This window comes from Mobula hypostoma, chromosome 2 (genome assembly GCF_963921235.1).
Source record: "Mobula hypostoma chromosome 2, sMobHyp1.1, whole genome shotgun sequence".
Lineage (NCBI taxonomy): Eukaryota > Metazoa > Chordata > Chondrichthyes > Myliobatiformes > Myliobatidae > Mobula > Mobula hypostoma.
Genome location: NC_086098.1, coordinates 111,654,561 through 111,676,436, shown reverse-complemented (window position 1 = coordinate 111,676,436; position 21,876 = coordinate 111,654,561). Strand labels below are relative to the sequence as shown.

The window sequence follows — 21,876 nt, the reverse complement described above, 5'->3', positions numbered from 1 at the left end:
CGCATGTCAGATGGAGCCCTTCGTTTTTTTGATTCTCCATCGGATGCCCAGAGTTATCTGGATCAACTTTCATCTTCAACATCTTAATTGATTTTTTTTTAATTATCTACGTTGATCGGAGGCTGTGAATTGGTTGGTTTTAACTTTTTCGTGCCCTATTTGGGCAGAAAGGTTTATTTTTGATTTCTTAATATGGTTGCTAAACTTTCTTTTTAACTGCGTCATTTCTTTCTTTTCCCAGGGGATTCTGGGTGGTTACTTCCCTTTTGTCATTTTACGTATTTCCTGTGTGGCCTTAAATTTTGTAGTTTTTTAAAATTTTATTCTGTTTTGCTTTTTATAACCACTTTATGTCAATAATCTTATTTTTTCTTGTTGCTGTGTCTATTCATGGGTTTGAGGTTTATTGTGGTTTTTTTTTAATATATATTTTCCGGCTTTTGTTCTGTTCTGTGTGTATTTTAATTGAGCTACCTTTTTTTTTACTTTTTTACTGTTTTACAATTAGCTGATCCTTTTCATATTTATACCTTTTTTTTTAGGGAGCGTATACCGGAAATCATGGGGGTAGTTTTAGCGCTTGCTTTTTTCTGGCGGGTCTGCTTTAGATTTTGCCTTGGGGTCTTGGGGCCGGGGGGTGGTGGGAGGGGCTTCACGTTTTAGTTTATTTCTCTTTGGGCTATATACATTATTGAAGTACTGGTTGCGTCCTTTTTCCCGGTATCTTTTGTATGTTCTGTTTCCTCTCCGGGTTTGTGGGTCGCGCCTATCGTCAATCCTCCTTGTTGTGGGTTGACTTTAGGATTTATGGAGTCTATTATTAATTTTGTCTCCTGGAATACTAACGGTCTTAATCATCCTATTAAAAGGAAAAAAGTTTTTAAAGTGTTCCGGAGACTTAAAGCACAAATTTTATTTTTACAAGAGACCCATGTACGGAGGGGGGACAGACTACGTTTTTTCAAATTCTGGAAGGGTCAACAATTTCATTCGAACTCCAATGCTAAGATTCGAGGCGTCTCTATTTTTATAGATTCCTCAGTTACTTTTATACAACAGGATATTATCTCTGATCCGAATGGAAGATTTTTATTGGTTAGTGGTTTACTATTTAATAAAAAAGTAGTTTTGGTTAATGTTTATGCTCCTAATATGGATTGTCCGGAATTTTATAAATCATTGTTTGATCAGTTTCCGAATTTGAACGAGTTTTCATTGATCTGGGGCGGAGATCTTAATACCTGTTTGTCTCCAGCTTTGGACCGTTCGGCTCCTTTACGGACTTTACCTAATAAATCTGCAAATCTGATTAATTTTTTCCTTTCTGATTCTGGGTCGACGGACATTTGGCGTTTTCTGCATCCTCAGGAAAAAGATTTTTCCTTCTTTTCACATGTTCATCATTCCTATTCAAGAATTGATTATTTTTTCATTGATTCTCGTCTTATTCCTTCAGTGATTAAATGTGATTATGATTCTATAACCATTTCGGATCATGCTCCACTTAAGCTTTCTATTAAAATTATGGCCAATATACCAAATAATAGACAATGGCGTTTTAATTCGCTGTTGCTTCAGGACTCGGACTTTGTTAATTTTATGAATGAACAGATTGAGCTTTTTTTTACAATTAACCATACAGAAGATATTTCGGTTAACACTCTTTGGGACGCTTTTAAAGCCTATATTCGGGGTCAGATTATTTCGTATTCTGTTGCTTTGAGGAAGAAACAGAAGCAGGAGGAGATGGCAATTGTGGACAAGATTAAAGAAATTGATAAGAAATATGTTATGGCTCCTTCTGAGGAGTTATACAAACAAAGAACTGAACTTCAAATGGAACACAGTTTACTACTCTCGTCCTCGATTGTAAACCAATTAAAGAAAACAAGAAGTGACTTTTATGTTCACAGTGACAAAATTGGCAAGCTGCTGGCTAATCAATTGAAATCTAATTATGTTAAATCTCAAATCAATCAGATTTATAACCAAAATGATCGATTGATACTGGATCATGTGGGGATTAATCAAACCTTTTGTGATTTTTATTCTTCTTTATATCAATCAGAGTCTCCTCGAGATTCTAAATATATGAATGATTTTTTAGATAAGTTAGACTTCCCTCAGATTTCACAGGATATGTCTTCTTTATTAGATACTTCCATTACAATGGATGAGATTAAGAATGTTATTTTTTCTATGAATCTGGGGAAAGCTCCTGGCCCTGATGGGTTTACCGTTGAATTTTATAAATGTTTTGCTTCTTTATTGATTCCTTGGCTCTGTAGGGTTTTTGAGGCTTCTTTGAAACTTGGTAAACTTCCTGAATCTTTTAATAGAGCATCAATTTCTCTAATACTAAAGAAGGATAAAGACCCTGCTCAATGTGCATCTTATAGACCAATATCTTTATTAAATGTTGATTCTAAAGTTTTTTCTAAGTTATTAGCAAATAGACTAGAAAAAGTACTTCCTTCTATTAGTTCGGAAGACCAAACGGGTTTTATTAAAGGTCGTTACTCTTTTTATAATATTCGTACATTGTTAAATATCGTTTATACTCCCTCACAAAATGTTCCTGAGTGTGTTATTTCTTTAGATGCCGAGAAAGCTTTTGATAGAGTAGAATGGCCTTATTTATTTAAGGTGCTTGAAATGTTTAATTTTAGCTTGAAATTTATATCCTGGATTAAACTGTTATATCATTCCCCTGTAGCCTCGGTTCGTACTAACTCTTTAAACTCACCTTTTTTTCCTCTCTTTCGTGGTACTCGACAAGGCTGTCCTCTTAGTCCCCTATTATTTGATATTGCATTAGAACCTCTTGCAATTGCTATTCGAGAATCTTCAAATATTACTGGGATAACTCGGGGATTAAAGTCCCATAAATTATCACTCTATGCTGATTATTTACTTTTATATATTTCTAATCCTGAGAAATCCATTCCTGCTGTTTTAGAGTTATTAGCACAATTTGGTCTTTTCTCAGGTTATAAATTAAATCTTAGTAAGAGTGAACTTTTTCCGATTAATAAACATCTTCCCTTATATTATAAATTTCCATTTAAATTGATTAATAATTACTTTTCATATCTTGGGATTAAAATTACTTGTAAATACAAAGATTTATTTAAGACTAACTTTTTACCATTAATAGACCATATTACTCAACTTTCATCTAAATGGTTTCCCTTATATTTAACTTTGATTGGTCGTATTAATGCAGTTAAGATGTTTTTTTTGCCAAAATTTTTATATGTGTTTCAGGCATTACCAATTTTCGTTCCAAAATCTTTTTTTGATAAAGTTGACTCTAAAATTTCTTCATTTATTTGGCAGAATAAGAATCCGAGACTGGGTAAAATACATTTACAGAAAGCTAAGAGAGATGGAGGTTTAGCATTACCTAACTTTAGATTCTATTATTGGGCTATTAATATTCGACATATGAAATTTTGGTTACTTGACCAGGACATACTATCTATTCCTAAATGGGTAGCATTGGAATTACAATCTGTTCAGGGTTATACACTTGGTTCTATTTTAGGCTCCTCTCTCCCTTTTGATTCGAAACGTCTTAAGCAGGTCTCTAACCCGATAGTTAAATATGCTTTGCGCATTTGGTTTCAATTCAGAAAATTTTTTGATCTTAATCAATTCGGGTTAGCGATTCCTATTTTAGGTAACATATTTTTTCCTCCCTCTTTTACGGATCGCGCTTTTCAAACTTGGAAGACTAAGGGTATTTTACGGTTTTTGGATTTATTTTTAGATGGTTCCCTTATGTCTTTTGAACAATTATCTAATAAATATAACTTATCAAGAATACATTTTTTTAGATATTTACAAGTTAGAAATTTCCTAAGTACTATACTTTCTTCCTTTCCAATGCTTCCTCCTACATATATTTTAGATTCGATAATTAACCTTAATCCATGTCAGAAAGGTGCATCGGCTATGATTTATAATATTATTATGAAACTTAGGAAAGCTCCATTTGGTAAGATTAGGGTAGATTGGGAACAGGAATTGGGGCTTACCATTTCTGTGGATGATTGGGGGCAGATTTTACAATTAGTTAATACTTCCTCTATTTGTGCTAAACATTCCCTAATTCAATTTAAAGTGGTTCATAGAGCACATATGTCCAAAGATAAGTTAGCGCGTTTTTACTCGCATATTAATCCTTTCTGTGATAGATGTTCGGGGCAGATAGCCTCTTTAACTCATATGTTTTGGTCTTGCCCTACTTTGGAAACTTTTTGGAGAGATATTTTCAATATTATTTCTAAGGTATTAAATATAGATATCTCTCCTCACCCTATTACTGCTATCTTTGGACTACCTAAAATTTCTAGTAATTTTTCCCCTTCAGCCCGTAGAATGATTGCATTTCTTACTTTAATGGCGAAAAGATGTATTTTACAACATTGGAAAGAGCTTAATGCTCCAACTACCTTTTTTTGGTTTTCTCAGACGATTTTATGTTTGAATTTGGAGAAAATTAGAAGTAACCTTTATGATTCTTCATTTAAATTTGAACAGATTTGGGGACCTTTTATTCGATATTTTCATTTAATGTAATATTTACCCTTCTTGTTTTTTTTTCCACTGTTTTTAATGGAGGTCGGGATTGAGGACGTGATTTTAAGTTTAACTCTGTTTGGTTTCAAGTTAGCCCATTGCTTTGCCTTGCTTTTAGTTAGCTGCACGGTGGGTTTTTTTTGGGGGTTTTTTTTTCTTTTTTTTCCATTGATATATATAAAATTTAGTATACTATTATGTTATCTTGGTTTCTTATGTTTAAATTACATTGTTTGTAGTATTTTTTTTTGGTATTGATATCTTTTGGAATTTTATTATACTTTAACATTGTATTAATGTTTATATGGCTTACCTTTTTTGTATACTTACTCAATAAAAAGATTTAAAAAGAAAAGAAAGAATAAAATAGAGAAACAAAGTTAAATGCTTCAGGTGCAAGTCCTGAGGAGGAGCATTCAACCTGAAACAACAACTTGTTATATCAACGCTACTTGACATGCCAGCATTTCCAACATTTTGTGCTTTTATGTCTATACTGTATAGTTTAAAGATAGGAAACTGGTTTGAAAGCAGAATCACAAAATAGCCTACCAATATTTCTACATAACTGCATGTCTTCCTCTATACAAGTTTAGACTTACATACCAAATATGTAAAACTAATCAATGAGGCAGCCTTGAGGCACTGATTTGCCAGGTCTGTGCCTAATCTTTCCTCCAATAATCTAAATTTAATTCCACTGTTCTATATTAGTCTCATCAAGACTTAATTCCAATGACTTGAGTGTGGATGACCTAACATTTGCAAGAGCGAAATCAAATCTCTTAATCCATTGATAAAGCTAGAGTTTGCATTTTCTGTGGAAATACCACCTACAGTTGGACATACTGTAAATTCCAGAGATTTTTGAGATCTTCAGGTCAAGTGAGCAGCTTATCCCGAAGTCAACATAACAGGAAGCAAAAAAAAAATCAAGTTATAATTATTGTTTAAAACACTGCACAGTGCTCAGTAAAGAAAATATACACAGGGAAAAGCTGAAGTGCTATGTTTTAGGATTATTCATGCACAAATTACAACGCATAAGCTATCAGAAACAGAATGATTAGATTAGCAATAACCACAGTTTGGCACATCACTAAAATGCATGCAACACACACAAAATGTTGGATTCCCAGCATCTGCAGATTTTCTCATACCCATTTCATAATAACGCACAAAACTGAGTGAAACTAACTTATAGTAATGACAACTTTAGCTGTTTCTATCAATTGAGCAGAATAGGCTGAAGAGAGCTTTGGGTTTATATTAAAATAAACATGCATATCAATACCAAACTTGCAACCAATTTTGAAAAAGATAATGCTTACAGATGCAGTTTCTCCTTAGGTCAGTACCCATCACTTAATTATCCAAACTATGAAGCTTAGAATGTTTCAACATTTCACCTTGAAAAAATTATTATATTATTACTCCATCCTATCACTCAACTCATTCCTAAAGAATAACTAATTCTGACTTGACATAAATCTATAGAGGATATTATGTCTAATTTGAATGCCTATCCAACTCTGTTGCAGAAGCAAATCATTAACTTGGATTTAGACTCACGTTTCAGTATTAGCTAATAGTCTCTTTTAAACAGACTTCATGTGCCTTTTGGAACACCATATAAATAATATCCAAAGACAAGATCCTGTATGCTGTATTTGTTTTACAAATCCACACTAGATCTTAGATCACCAAACGCATGCCAGTTAATTATGAATGCTAATAACTTAAACTAAGTTAACTGATCTGTCTGAGTATCCTCACACTTACCATTGCGTGAATTACATAACATCCCAAACCTAAAAAACAAATTTGCAAATTTCCCATCTATACTTGAAACTCCAATATGGAACCGATCTATATTAAGTACTTATCATTCTCATTGTCAATATTTTGTTCTGTTTAACAAAGCTTAAAAATTATTTCACTTGAAATTTATATTCAATTTGTGAGGAAGTATCTCTTACAAAAGTCTTGATATGAAAAGGGGTGAAAATTGGAAAGTATGTCACTAAGAGGGTTGTGAAATTGAGGTGGAACATACAAACCAATTTAATGAGTTCCACCAGGCATGGAGTGGTAGGAGCAACTTAAGGGGCATAAAAAAAGAGGCGGTTCTAAGATGAAAAATAAAGCCCTGAAGTGCAGCTAGGGAAAGACCAAAAGTAAGCATGAGGAGTAACCTTGCCTAAGGGAAAAAACATCGAGACAAATAAATGGATGGCCTCGTTTTATTATGGATGAAGTTCAACAGTACCAGTATTTGAGATGGCTAACATAGAGGGAAGAAACCAGTCAAGTTTATGCTCTATAATAATCTTGTAGACAGCAGAGTTATAAGATTGCAGTGTTATTTGTGCTTTATCAAAGTATGTGCTGTATATGCCACCATATACTAACTTGAGATTCATTTTTCTTGCAGGCATTCATAGTAGACAAAGAAACAATGAAAAACTAAAGACTGACAAACCAAATATGCAAAAGACAGCTTGTGAAAATATTTAAAAAATGTAAACAAATAACACTGAGAATATGAGTTGTAGAGTCCTTGAAAATGAGTCTATGGGTTGTGGAATTAGTTCAGTGTTAAGGTGAATGAAATTATCCACACTGGTTCAGCAGTCTGATGGCTGAAGACTAATAATTGTTCCCAAACCTGGTGGTGTGAGACGCAAGGCTCTTGTATCTCCTTCTCGATGGTAGCAGAGGAAGAGAACATAGTCTGGATGGTGGGGTCCTTCATAAAGGATGCTGCTTTCTTGCAGATGTGCTCAGTGGTGGAGAAGGCTGGACTGGACTGAGCTGGGCAATTAATCTACATGCCACTAGAATAGACCAAATCAATTAGAAACATCAGCATGAGAAAATAATTCATGCACAATCAGAATAAACTAGTGAATGGAAGGCAAAAAGTTTAAAGGACAGAGTCAGGTGTGAATGAAGGATGCCAATGTGTTGGAGATGGAACTTGACTAACCAAGGCCTAAACACCAGAGTGAAGGCGAAATGATAACAGGTTTGGTGTCAGAATCAGATTTATTGTCACTAACATATGTCATGAAACCTGTTATTTTGCATCAACAGGACAATGCATACGTAGAATTATTATATATTACAAATAAATGGTGCAAAAAAAAGGAAGAATGAACGAAGTAGTGTTCTTGGGTTCATCGACCATTTGGAAATTTGATGGTGGAGAGGAAAAGATGTTCCCCAAAAGTCGAGTGCACGTTTTCAGGCTCCTGTACCTCTTCTCTGGAGGTAGTAAGAGAGCATGCCCAGAATGGTGAGGGTCCTTAATGATGGATGCCACTTTCTTGAGGCATCCATCTTTGAAAGATGTCCTCAAAGGTGGGGAGGCTTGTGCCTGTGATGGAGCTAGCGAAGTCAACAACCCTTTGCAGCCTTTCAATCCAGTTCACTGGAGCCTACATACCAGGTGGCTTGTAGTGTGGTTCAAGCCTAGGATGGTAGAAAACACCGTTTTTGGAAATGCACTATATGGTAACTTGGAGAAATGGCTACAATGAAGATGAGCTTGAATTAATGGAACAGGCTTGCTACGCAGCCAAAATCTACATGGAATGAATACAGAATATAAAGATGCAGCAAGACTAAAGGAGAAAATATACAGAAATTTGAGCATAGTCAGGTCCCACAAGGAAATAATTTTGCCACAGATAGAATTATAAATATCTGCTGGAAAGCTTCCAACATTTGAGTAGATCTATGAAATAAGACTAAAGAGGTCTTCAGCTAACATATTTCAAATATTGTTCTTCCCTTAGTCCTAAAATAAAAAGCCAATAAGGATTATGTAATCACAATCTTTTGATTTAGAGCAGACTGTACTATTGTGCTATGGCCTATATTTGCAAACCAAGAACACATCTGCTGAAATTGCATGTGTCAAATGCACAGGTATGCAAAATGGCTTGCAGAGCGAATGAAAACACACACCCCAGTATTGAAAAGTGTGAAAAGGACAAGCAATGAAAAAAGCTCTGGATTCAAAAGCATGAAAGAAAATCTTTCATTTATTGCTGCCGAAAAAGGCAAATAAATTACACTATTTTGGAAGAACACAAGAAAACATGCTAAGTTGACAGTAGTGTGAAATAAGCTGATAATTTTAATGTAAGAAAATAAGAATCAGACAAATACGAAGTTACATAAATAGCAGATCAAACACTTCTTAGTGTGCTCACAATTCTTAAGTATTTAACATTACATAACTACAGAAGATAGCAAGGTGCAGATTCTCTATACCCAAAATCATGATTCTTCTGTTAATTTCTACCTTCTGTTACAAATTCATCCCTCTGTATGATTTTGAGCATTTCCATAAATGTCAACCATTCTACGTAAAGCATCCTTACAAAAATTATTCATGAGTAAATTCATTTAAGGTCCCTTCCAGCCAAGTCAGTTAAATATGAAATCCAACAGAATTTATCCTTCCTTGTTTATCAAATCTTACTGTACATTTGAGGCAAGATGGTTCAATGCTCCATGTTTATGACAACATAAACCTAAAAATATGAAATGTATACGCTGAAGCAAGATACATTCATGATTCACTTATAAAAACATGCATAAATTAGAACTCTTAGTTTTATTTAGGAACTGAGAGCATTATGCATTAGTTTACAAACCAATGATAATCTATGATTTACATCTGTATTCGTTACAAGTGTAATGCAATAGTGAATAGTATAAGGAAAGTTTTCCCCTTAGCACTTAAATTAATAGCATTGCATTTGCAGCAATCTGTTTGGTATATGCATCTCCACCATAGGTTTAAAATTCAGCTTGCAAGCCATGCCTTTCAAAACATGCCAGCTTTAAGACAATTTTTAATTATTCTTGAATAATTATCCTTGACGGAGGGAGGAGAAGATGGTGGCGCGATGCAGCGCGCGCAGCTCTCCGGTGAAATGATATCATATTTGTAAGTAGGATGCCGTGCACAATTCTGATTTGATGGAGACTGACGTGAGAAGCAAAGAGGAACACCTGGAGAAACTTCTGAAATGCCCGGTTCGCTGCCGCTGCTACTGTGCAATCGAGAATCTCCGGAGGGAAGGCCCCAAAATCCCCGGCTTTGCCTGCTGCTGGCGACCAAGGCTGGGGTCAAAGCCTTCGGCAGATATGGTGCTCGGTACTCGGTGTCGGAGGGCTGGTCAGAGGTTCGAAGTGTTTGGACGACTCAGAGTTGGACTGTGGGTCGGGCATGGCAGGGATAGTTTTCTTCCTTCTCCCGTCTGCGTGACATGTGGGACTTTCGAGAGACTTTGAACTTTTTTTTTTACGGTGCCCATGGCCTGTTCTTCATCAAGTTATGGTATTGTTGCACTGTTGTAACTATATGTTATAATTATGTGGTTTTTGTTAGTTTTTCAGTCTTGGTCTGTCCTGTGTTTCTGTGATATCACACCGGAGGAATATTGTATCATTTCTTAATGCATGCATTACTAAATGACAATAAAAGAGGACTGCATGTCCTCATAAACTAAATCATTAACATTTTTAATAATTAAGAAACCAACAATTTTACGGATAACCTAGCTATTAATACTAAGGGAAATTAGTATTTTGTTGAAGATTCAAGACTTTTAAATTATTAGACAAGACACGGAATTCTTTACAAATGAAAGGTGAATCATTAATAGATGCCTAGAGTAATACTAGTTTATTCTAGTTTTTGTATTTGCACAGCTTGTCTTATACACACGGTCAGATTTTGCTTGTGTGTAGCTTTTCACTCATTGTTGTATTTCTTTGATCTACTGTGAATGCCTGCAAGAAAATGAAACTCAGGGTAGTACAGCGGATTCTGCTTAATCTGATCATCAGTTGTTTGACAGCTGCTTATTTTAGACAACTCTGAAAGAACAAAAACTAATTGAAAAATTAGCCAGAATTCCATTCTTTTGGGACACTATGCCGCTTAATTGGGACAGGAGACTGCTGCTGAGTGTTAATCACATGCATTTGTGTGGCCATTAGACTCCAACACTGTGCTTCAAGTGAACAATACAAATAGCGCTGATTTTTGTTACTGATAGTTGGTGAGAAATAAACAGTAAAACAATTCAAAACTTTTTGCTCACTGCAGTTTCAAGCATTCAGCTTGTAAGTGTGAGAAACAGCTGGGAGTGAAAATGAAACGACTTCATTACTTCAGCAAGTTAGAAACTATGAAGAAATTGAAGGTAATGACAATCAACTTGAATGTTACAATGAAAATGAAGATTTGGAGGATGCAGTCATATAAAGGCTGTTGATTATCTGCATTAAGTACATGCAGGGATTTTGTTCATTTGCAGTTATTAAGGCCACAAGTCTTACTATAGGAGTATAAATAGTAGAATTAGACCATTTGGCTCATTCAGGCTGCTAATCATGGCTGATATAATTTTCCTCTCAGCTCCAAACTCCTGCTTTCTCCCCATATCCCTTCAATCAAGAATCCATCAACTTCTACCTTAAATATACATACAGACTTGGCCTCCACAGCTGTTGTAGCAAAGAATTCCACCACTCTCTGGCTAAAGAAATTCCTTCTCACCTCCGTTCTAAAAGGACACCGCTCTATTCTGAGGCTGTGTCCTCTAGGCTTAGACTCCCCCACCACAGGAAACATCCTCTCCACACCACTCTATCAAGGCCTTTCACCATTTCATAGATTTCAACGAGGTCACCTTTCATTCTTCTGAATTCCAGTGAATACAGGCCCAGAGACATCAAACACTCTTCATATAACAGGCCATTCAATCCTGGAATCATTTTTATAATCCTCCTTTAAACCCTCTCCAGTTTCAGTACATCCTTTCTAAGGTCCCAAAACTGTTCACAATGCTCCAAGTGAGTGCTTGATAGATCTCAACATTACATCCTTGCTATTCTGGACTGGGATTTGAGCAATGAGGAAGGGTTGATTAGCGATCTTGTCGTGAGAGGCCCCTTGGGTAAGAGTGACCATAATATGGTGGAATTCTTCATTAAGATGGAGAGTGACATAGTTAATTCAGAAACAAAGGTTCTGAATTTAAAGAGGGGTAACTTTGAAGGTATGAGACGTGAATTAGCTAAGATAGACTGGCAAATGACACTTAAAGGATTGACGGTGGATATGCAATGGCAAGCATTTAAAGGTTGCATGGATGAACTACAACAATTGTTCATCCCAGTTTGGCAAAAGAATAAATCAAGGAAGGTAGTGCACCCATGGCTGACAAGAGAAATTAGGGATAGTATCAATTCCAAAGAAGAAGCATACAAATTAGCCAGAGAAAGTGGCTCACCTGAGGACTGGGAGAAATTCAGAGTTCAGCAGAGGAGGACAAAGGGCTTAATTAGGAAGGGGAAAAAAGATTATGAGAGAAAACTGGCAGGTAACATAAAAACGGACTGTAAAAGCTTTTATAGATATGTAAAAAGGAAAAGACTGATAAAGACAAATGCAGACAGAAACAGGTGAATTGATTATGGGGAGCAAGGACATGGCAGACCAATTGAATAATTACTTTGGTTCTGTCTTCACTAAGGAGGACATAAATAATCTTCCAGAAATAGTAAGGGACAGAGGGTCCAGTGAGATGGAGGAACTGAGCGAAATACATGTTAGTAGGGAAGTGGTGTTAGATAAATTGAAGGGATTAAAGGCAGATAAATCCCCAGGGCCAGATGGTCTGCATCGTAGAGTGCTTAAGGAAGTAGCCCAAGAAATAGTGGATGCATTAGTGATAATTTTTCAAAACTCATTAGATTCTGGACTAGTTCCTGAGGATTGGAGGGTGGCTAATGTAACCCCACTTTTTAAAAAAGGAGGGAGAGAGAAACCGGGGAATTATAGACCAGTTAGCCTAACGTCGGTGGTGGGGAAAGTGCTGGAGTCAGTTATCAAGGATGTGATAACAGCACATCTGGAAAGCGGTGAAATGATCAGACAAAGTCAGCATGGATTTGTGAAAGGAAAATCATGTCTGACAAATCTCATAGAATTTTTTGAGGATGTAACTAGTAGAGTGGATAGGGGAGAACCAGTGGATGTGGTATATTTGGATTTTTAAAAGGCTTTTGACAAGGTCCCACACAGGAGATTAGTGTGCAAACTTAAAGCACACGGTATTGGGGGTAGGGTATTGGTGTGGGTGGAGAATTGGTTAGCAGACAGGAAGCAAAGAGTGGGAATAAACGGGACCTTTTCAGAATGGCAGGCGGTGACTAGTGGGGTACCGCAAGGCTCAGTGCTGGGACCCCAGTTGTTTACAATATATATTAATGACTTGGATGAGGGAATTAAATGCAGCTTCTCCAAGTTTGCGGATGACACGAAGCTGGGTGGCAGTGTTAGCAGTGAGGAGGATGCTAAGAGGATGCAGGGTGACTTGGATAGGTTGGGTGAGTGGGCAAATTCATGGCAGATGCAATTTAATGTGGATAAATGTGAAGTTATTCACTTTGGTGGCAAAAATAGGAAAACAGATTATTATCTGAATGGTGGCCGATTAGGAAAAGGGGAGGTGCAACGAGACCTGGGTGTCATTATACACCAGTCATTGAAAGTGGGCATGCAGGTACAGCAGGCGGTGAAAAAGGCGAATGGTATGCTGGCATTTATAGCGAAAGGATTCGAGTACAGGAGCAGGGAGGTACTACTGCAGTTGTACAAGGCCTTGGTGAGACCACACCTGGAGTATTGTGTGCAGTTTTGGTCCCCTAATCTGAGGAAAGACATCTTTGCCATAGAGGGAGTACAAAGAAGGTTCACCAGATTGATTCCTGGGATGGCAGGACTTTCATATGAAGAAAGACTGGATGAACTGGGCTTGTACTCGTTGGAATTTAGAAGATTGAGGGGGGATCTGATTGAAACGTATAAGATCCTAAAGGGATTGGACAGGCTAGATGCAGGAAGATTGTTCCCGATGTTGGGGAAGTCCAGAACGAGGGGCCACAGTTTGAGGATAGAGGGGAAGCCTTTTAGGACCGAGATTAGGAAAAACTTCTTCACAGAGAGAGTGGTGAATCTGTGGAATTCTCTGCCACAGGAAACTGTTGAGGCCAGTTCATTGGCTATATTTAAGAGGGAGTTACATATGGCCCTTGTGGCTACGGGGGTCAGGGGGTATGGAGGGAAGGCTGGGGCGGGGTTCTGAGTTGGATGATCAGCCATGATCATAATAAATGGCGGTGCAGGCTCGAAGGGCCGAATGGCCTACTCCTGCACCTATTTTCTATGTTTCTATATTCTAGTCCTCTTGAAATGAATGCTAACATCATATTTGCCTTCCCCACCACAGACTAAACCTGCAAGTTAATCTTCAGGGAATCCTGCACAAGGACTCCCAAGTCCCTGTGCCCCTCAGTTTTTTGTATTTTTTCTCCATTTAGAAAATAGACAACTCTTATTTCTCTTATCAAAGTGCATGACCATACACTTCCTGACAATACTCCATCCACCATTTCCTTGCCCATTCTCCTAGTCTGTCTAAATCTAAGATAGTGAGCAGTAAAGATGTCAGGAAGGACAGGCAGGTGATGGGCAAATTTGCAGCCATTGGGATGAGTTGCAGTGCAATCAAAGCAAAAAGTACCAAATACTGGTCTTAAGGTGTTAAATACTTAAATGCACGCAGCATAAGGAATAAGGTGGATGATCTTGTCGAACAGCTACAGATTGCAGGTATAATATTGTGGCCATCATTGAGACATGGCTAAAGGATGCATGTCTATGGGAGTTGAACATCCAAGGATACACAGTGTATCGGAAGGATAAGCAGGTCGGCAGAGGGGGTGGCATGGCTTTATTGGTAAGAAATGATATCAAATGATTAGAAAGAGGTGACTTAGGTCATAGTCATAGTAGTCATAGTCATACTTTATTGATCCCGGGGGAAATTGGTTTTCATTACAGTAGCACCATAAATAATAAATAGTAATAGAACCATAATAGTTAAATCGGAATCGGAAGGTATAGAATCTATATGGGTTGAGCTAAGAAATCGCAGGGGCAAAATAGAAAAGGCTTGTCAGAAGGGCAGTGTTGTGATAATTGTGGGGGATTTTGACATGTGAGTGGATTGGGAAAATCAGGTCGGCACTGGATCTCAAGAGAGAGAATTTGTAGAATATCTGCAAGATGGCTTTAACAACTTGTTGTTGAGCCCACTAGGGGATCGGCTGTACTGGATTGGGTATTGTGTAATGAACCAGAGGTGATTAGAGAGATTGAGGTGAAGGAACCATTGGGGGGCAGTGATCATAACATGATTGAGTTCACCGAAATTTGAAAAAGAGAAACTGAAATCCAATGTGTCGGTATTTCAGTGGAGTAAAGGAAACTACAGTGGCATGAGAGGGGAACTGGCCAAAGTTGACTGGAAAGAGACACTAGCCGGAAGGATGGCAGAGCAGCAGTGGCTGGAGTTTATGCGAGAAGTGAGGAAGGTGCGAGACAGATATATTCCAAAAAAGAAGAAATTTTCGAATGGAAAAAGGATGAAACCATGGCTGACAAGAGAAGTCAAAGCCTAAGTTAAAGCAAAGGAGAGGGCATACAAGGAAGCAAAAATTAGTAGAAAGACAGAGGATTGGGAAGTTTTTAAAAGCTTACAAAAGGAAACTAAGAAGATCATTAAGAGGGAAAAGATAAACTATGAAAAGAAGCTAGCAAATAATATCAAAGAGGATACTAAAAGCTTTTTCAAGCATATAAAGAGTAAAAGACAGGTGAGAGTAGATATAGGACTGATAGAAAATGAAGCTGGAGAAATTGTAATGGGAGATAAGGAGATGGTGGAGGAACTGAACGAGTATTTTGCATCAATCTTCACTGAGGAAGACATCAGCAGTATACCGGACACTCAAGGGTGTTAGGGAAGAGAAGTGTGCACAGTCGCAATTACTACAAAGAAAGTACTCAGGAAGCTGAATAGTCTAAAGGTAGATAAACCTGCTGGACCAGATGGAATGCACCCTCGTGTTCTGAAGAAAGTAGCTGTGGAGCTTGTGGAGGCATTAGCAATGATCTTTCAAAAGCCAATAGATTCTGGCATAGTTCTGAAGGACTGGAAGATTGCAAATGTCACTCCACTACTTAAGAAAGGGGCAAGAAAGCAAAAAGGAAATTATAGACCGGTTAGCTTGACATCGGTGGTTGGGAGTCGATTGTTAAGGATGAGGTTATGGAGTACCAGGAGGCATATGACAAGATAGGCAGAACTCAGCATAGTTTTCTTAAAGGAAAATCCTGCCTGACAAATCTATTTACAAATTGCTGGTGAACGCAGCAGGCCAGGCAGCATCTCTAGGAAGAGGTACAGTCGATGTTTCAGGACTGAGTCCTGACGAAGGGTCTCGGCCCGAAACGTCGACTGTACCTCTTCCTAGAGATGCTGCCTGGCCTGCTACGTTCACTAGCAACTTTTATGTGTGTTGCTTGAAATTTCAGCATCTGCAGATTTCCTCATGTTTGCGTGACAAACCTATTGCAATTTTTTGAGGAAATTACAAGTAGGCCAGAAAAGGGAGATGCAGTGGATGTCGTATATTTGGATTTTCAGAAGGCCTTTGACAAGGTGCCACACATGAGGCTGCTGAACAAGTTAAGAGCCCATGGAATTACAGGAAAGTTTCATACGTGGATAGAGCGTTGGCTGATTGGCAGGAAACAGAGAGTGGGAATTCGCTGCCGGTTTCCAGTGGTGTTCCACAGGAGTCCTTGTTGGGGCCGCTTCTTTTTACGTTGTACATCAACGATTTGGATTATGGAATAGGTGGCTTTGTAGCCAAGTTTGCTGATGATAGAAAGATAGGTGGAGGGGCCGGTACTGCTGAGGAAACAGAGAGTCTGCAGAGACTTAGATAGAATGGGAGAATGGGCAAAGAAGTGGCAAATTAAATACAATGTTGGAAAGTGTATGGTTATGCACTTTGGCAGAAGAAATAAACGGGCAGACTATTATTTAAATGGGGAGAGAATTCAAAGTTCTGAAATGCAACGGGACTTGGGAGTCCTCATGCAGGATTTCCTTAAGGTTAACCTCCAGGTTGAGTCGGTGGTGAAGAAGGCGAATGCAAAGTTGGCATTCATTTCCAGAGGAATAAAGTATAGGAGCAGGGATGTGATATTGAGGCTCTATAAGGCACTGGTAAGACCTCACTTGGAGTACTGTGGGCAGTTTTGGGCTCCTTATTTAAGAAAGGATGTGCTGACGTTGGAGAGGGTTCAGAAAAGATTCACTAGAATGATTCCAGGAATGAGAAGGTTAACATATGAGGAACGTTTGTCCGCTCTTGGACTGTATTCCTTGGAGTTTAGAAGAATGAGGGGGACCTCATAAAAACATTTCGAATGTTGAAAGGCATGGACAGAGTGGATGTGGCAAAATTGTTTCCCATGGTGGGAGAGTCCAGTACGACAGGGCATGAGTTAAGGATTGAAGGGCGCCCACTCAGAACAGAGATGCGAAGAAAACTTTTTAGCCAGAGGGTGGTGAATCTGTGGAATTTGTTGCCATGGGCGGCAGTGGAGGCCAAGTCATTGGGTGTATTTAAGGCAGAGATTGATAGGTATCTGAGTAGCCAGGGCATCAAGGGTTATGGTGAGAACATGGGGGAGTGGGACTAAATTGGAGAATGGATCAGCTCATGATAAAATGGTGGAACAGACTTTTTGGGCCGAATGGCCGGCTTCTGCTCCTTTGTCTTATGGTTTCTGCCGTGCATTTCCCCGAGAACATCTGTTCCCAATTTAAGCTTCCGAGTTCCTACCTGATAGCTTCTTATTTCCCCTTATTCCAATTAAATGCTTTCCTAACTTGTCTGTTCCTATCCCTCTCCAATGCTATGGTAAAGGAGGTAGAGTTATGATCGCTACCTCCAAAATGCTCTCCCACTGAGACACCTGACCAGGTTCATTTCCCAATACCAGATCAGTACAGCCTCTTCTCTTGTAGGCTTGTCTACATGTTGTGTCAGGAAACCTTCTTGAACATACCTAAAACTCCACCCCACCTAAACCTCTTGATCTAGGAAGACGCCAATCAATATTGGGGAGATTAAAATCTCCCACCACAACGACCCTGTTATTATTACACCTTTCCAGAATCTGTCTCCCTATCTACTCCTCGATGTCCCTATTACTATTGGGTGGTCTATAAAAATCACCCAGTAGAGTTATTGACCCCTTCCTTTTTCTAACTTCCACTCACAAAGATTCAGTAGACAACCCCTCCATGACTTCCTCCTTTTCTACAGTCGTGACACAATCTCAGATCAGCAGTGCCACGCCCCCACCTCTTTTGCCTCCCTCCCTGTCCTTTCTGAAACATCTAAAGCCTGGCACTCTGAGTAACCATTCCTGCCCCTGAGCCATCCAAGTATCCGTAATGGCCACAACATCATAGCTCCAAGTACTGATCCATGCTCTAAGCTCATCTGTTTTGTTCATGATGCTTCTTGCATTAAAATAGACACATCTCAAACTATTAGACTGAGCGTATTCCTTCCCTATCACCTGCCTATCCTCCCTCTCACACTGCCTACAAGCTTTCTCTATTTGTGAGCCAACTGCCCCTTCCTCCATCTCTTCAGTTCAGTTCCCAACCCCAGCAATTCTAGTTTAAACTCTCCCCAACAGCCTTAGCAAACCTCCCTGCCAGGATATCAGTGCCCCTCGGATTCACGTGCAACCCTTCCTTTTAGTACAGGTCACACTTGCCCCAAAAGAGGTCCTAATGATCCAGAAATCTGAATTCCTGCCCCCTGTTCCAATCCCTCAGCCACACATTTATCCTCACCTCACTCTGTTTCTATACAAGGGCAATATTCCCGAGATTACCACTTTTGAGGTCCTGCCGAAAAGGGAGTGGGAGTTCCTTCCGAACTCCCTGTAGTCTGTGTTCAGGATCTCCTCCCTTTTCCTACCTATGTCGTTGACACCAATATGTACCATGATCTCTGGCTGTTTACATACCCACTTCAGGATATCGTGGACGTGAGCAGGAACATCCCGGACCCTGGCACCTGGGAAGCAAACTTCCATCCATGTTTCTTTCCTGCGTCCACAAAATCACCTGTCTGACCCCCTAACTAGAGTCCCCTATCACTGCTGCCATCCTCTTCCTTTCCCTACCCTTCTGAGCCACAGGACCAAACCCTGTGCCAGAGGCACAGCCACTGTTGCTTCCCCCAGGTAGGTCCCCCCCCCCGCCCCAACAGTACTCAAACAAGAGTACTTATTGTTAAGAGGGACAGCCACAGGGGTTCTCTCCAGTATCTGACTCTTGCCCTTCCCTCTCCTGACTGTTACCCACTTATCTGTCTCTCAAGGTCCAGGTGTGACTACCTGCCTATAGCTCCTCTCTATCACCTCCTCACTTTCCCTGCCCAGACGAAGGTCATCGAGCTGCATCTCCAGTTCCCTAAAGAGCTGCAGCTCGACTCACCTGGCGCAGATAGAAACTTAACCTTGAGCTTTTCTTTTTTTGCTTTCTCTAACTGAAGCCTCAGAGCTAAAGCCTGAAGATCATCACTCTCTTTCCAATCAGATGACGGCTGCTGCTCTTGCGCCTGCCTTCCTTTAATTTTATTTTAGGTAATCAATTCCAAACATAAATTGGTTGCTAGTCAAAGCTCTCTTTTGCTGTGGCGACCCACCACTCCCTTTTCTACTCGGGCGGAGGACCTGAGAGAAATACCCTCCTCTCAAAATTTCCAATAAACTTCAAGTCAAATGGATAAATTCCTTTGTTCAGTATTAGAATCTAATACGTAGTTATATATTACTGCATTATATATGTTACATTTTACAGCAATATTGGTAGTGTTCTAATTTGTTCTGCATTTCATTTAAACACTTTTTGTTTACATACCTTGTCTTTTTTAATACCGTTTTAACTATTCCATGAAACTTTCACTAATGAGGCAGCTGTTTAATTGTACCAAAATAAACTAGTCCCAATGTGTCCCAGTTAACTGGAATGCATTGCACATAGTGACATACACGTGTTTACTAGGAATCTGTTGATTAAATATCAAAAATTGAATGACTAGTACTTACACAGCATCACTTTTTAATCTTTTATATAACTGTCCCAAACCATTTCAAAGTGAATGAAGTACTTCACGGTCGTGAGATGGGCAGATCATTTTCCCCAAAACAAAAGCAAAGGAAGATAATTGATCTGAAATACTTAAAGTTGCTTTTCTCTCTACAGAGATGCACTGTCATTTCAAACATTGTTCTTAATATCAGATTTCCAGCATCAAAAGTTTCATTTGGCTTCTCGTACACTTAAAAGTTAAATTTGACCATTGTGCAACCTTTATATATCTGCCATATGTCAATTTATACTGTCTTGGTAGCTCACCACTATTGCGTATGAATAAGAATAGAAGATCTGCATGTATGCACGCATGGAGCAACATCCTTGAAATTGCTGTTGAAGGCCCATTACACACAATTAACATGCCACATGTTCCAAATTCTAACAATCACTCATACTGGCACAGTAACAAAACCAAAGCAGTCATGTAATATTCTATTATATATCAGAAGTATTTCTAAACAATTGTTCCTCTATGTAGACAAGTAAACAATGCAAATACTTGAAACTTAACACCAAACCATTCGACAAGGTATTTCATAAATACCTTTGCAAACTGACCAGATGAAACAAAAGTGTCATTGCAACAACCTAACAACTCAAACTATCTTGAACTTTGTCCAGTTACAGGATGATTTGAGTTACCTGTATAAGGATCAATTGTCTTTCGCTCCGAAGTATACATCAAACCGCTGACAATAGTCATCGCAAAATAGAGAGCATTCCCTCAAATCAAATACCCTGATGTAATGAGAACTCGGCTTTCCGACCATACAACTTAGTCTTCCCTTCTTACTGAATAATTCACAAAATTAAAAACTGCTTGATCAAATTAACTTGCTTGAATTACATGCAGCCTAAGAACTGTCCTCGGTGTACTTTTTGCCATTCAGTTATCACCAAATTGACATTTCGTACCATTGATCTTGCTGCATCACAGAATGATTTGAAAACAAACCACAGTTTAGTGTCACAACAACTTCACGAAGCAACTTTGTCCTCAACTTAAGATAATGCCCATAGAGGTGAAGCAAGTTAGGCTGAATTACAACCAATTATTTACTGGCTTCCTCGGTTACCTGATTCATTAAATAGAAACGCACCTTAACCATCAATTCATTCCACATCCCACCACTAAATGTTCAATAGGAAAATATTCGCTTCTTGAAAGAAGCACCTCATGTATTTACCCCAAGATCACATGCAAAACAATTAGCGACGGAAAACACGGACCACAACAAAGAGGCCTAGTCAGTGCAGATGCAACGTGCACCGTGCGGCGCGAATGAAGGCAGGGTCCAACGGCCCACGGTAAAGAACCAACAGATTAGCGAGCAAGTTCGAAGAATCATCGCAGCCCCCAGTAATTACCCGAGTGGGGAGGCGGGAGCCCTGCCAGAGTCCTCTCCGGTGGAGAAGGGACATAGGAGAGAGAAGAAAGAGATCAGGTTCACCAGGCCCCCGTACCTACTCCACCTGGAGGGCTCGGTGCCAGTCTTCTTCTTCAGCCCGGGCGAGGTCTGTACAACCACAACTCTCAACCCGAGGCCCGGATCGCGGGCGGCCAGCTTCTGACACAAAGTACCGGAGGAACTAAGGAAGGCCTTTCGCAGCTCTCGGCCTGAGCCCAGTCGGGCTCCGGGGCAGGGTGATGCAGCACTGGGCGGACCAGTCGCTCGGCCTGGCCTCTCTCCTGCTGCTGCTAACCACAGTCGAACGGCGATCGCTCGACCGTTTAACGGTCCGAAAGAGCCAGCGTTCCGATTCTTACTCTTCCAGCACGCAGCCGGACCCCGGAACCGCGACGCCTACTCGCTAGACTGACAGCGCGACTCGCCAGTCGGAACAAGGCTGCTGAGGCACGAAGCCAATGGGAGTGCTTGGGTGGGCGGGATTTCCGTCCCAGGACTTGGGGGAGGGGTTGGTGTTCGAGCCGGTGGGCGCGATCTACCGGCGGAGGCAGCGATGTTGTCCTTGCATCCTGTTCTCTGGCTCTTACAGCAAAGGAGGTCATTAGCTGGGGAAGGGAAAGGATTCAATGATATACTCACAACCTGCTCGAACTTCAGCAAGTGAGAACCTCTTCCCACTTACCGCTCCATAGGTGAATGAGCATTTGGAGAGGCAGTGAGCTCGTCGAGTCCATGTGATGGGAGCACGGTAG

General features: G+C 39.6%; 1 protein-coding gene across 6 annotated transcripts in view; it reads right to left on the bottom strand.

The window, feature by feature from the left end:
* tbpl1 (TBP-like 1) overlaps window positions 1-21,510 on the bottom strand; it is a 67,281-nt gene extending 45,771 nt beyond the window's left edge. The window contains exons 1-2 of one of the 6 annotated variants that reach the window (XM_063040413.1): window positions 21,180-21,510; window positions 7,253-7,421 (exon numbers count right to left, since the gene is read on the bottom strand). The gene's annotated coding sequence lies outside the window, so the exon portion shown is untranslated. Of the gene's footprint in view, window positions 1-7,252; window positions 7,422-21,083 lie in introns of all 6 variants that reach the window. The other 5 variants (XM_063040415.1, XM_063040416.1, XM_063040412.1 and 2 more) reach the window with 5 other exon arrangements.
* Window positions 21,511-21,876: the final 366 nt, after the last annotated feature.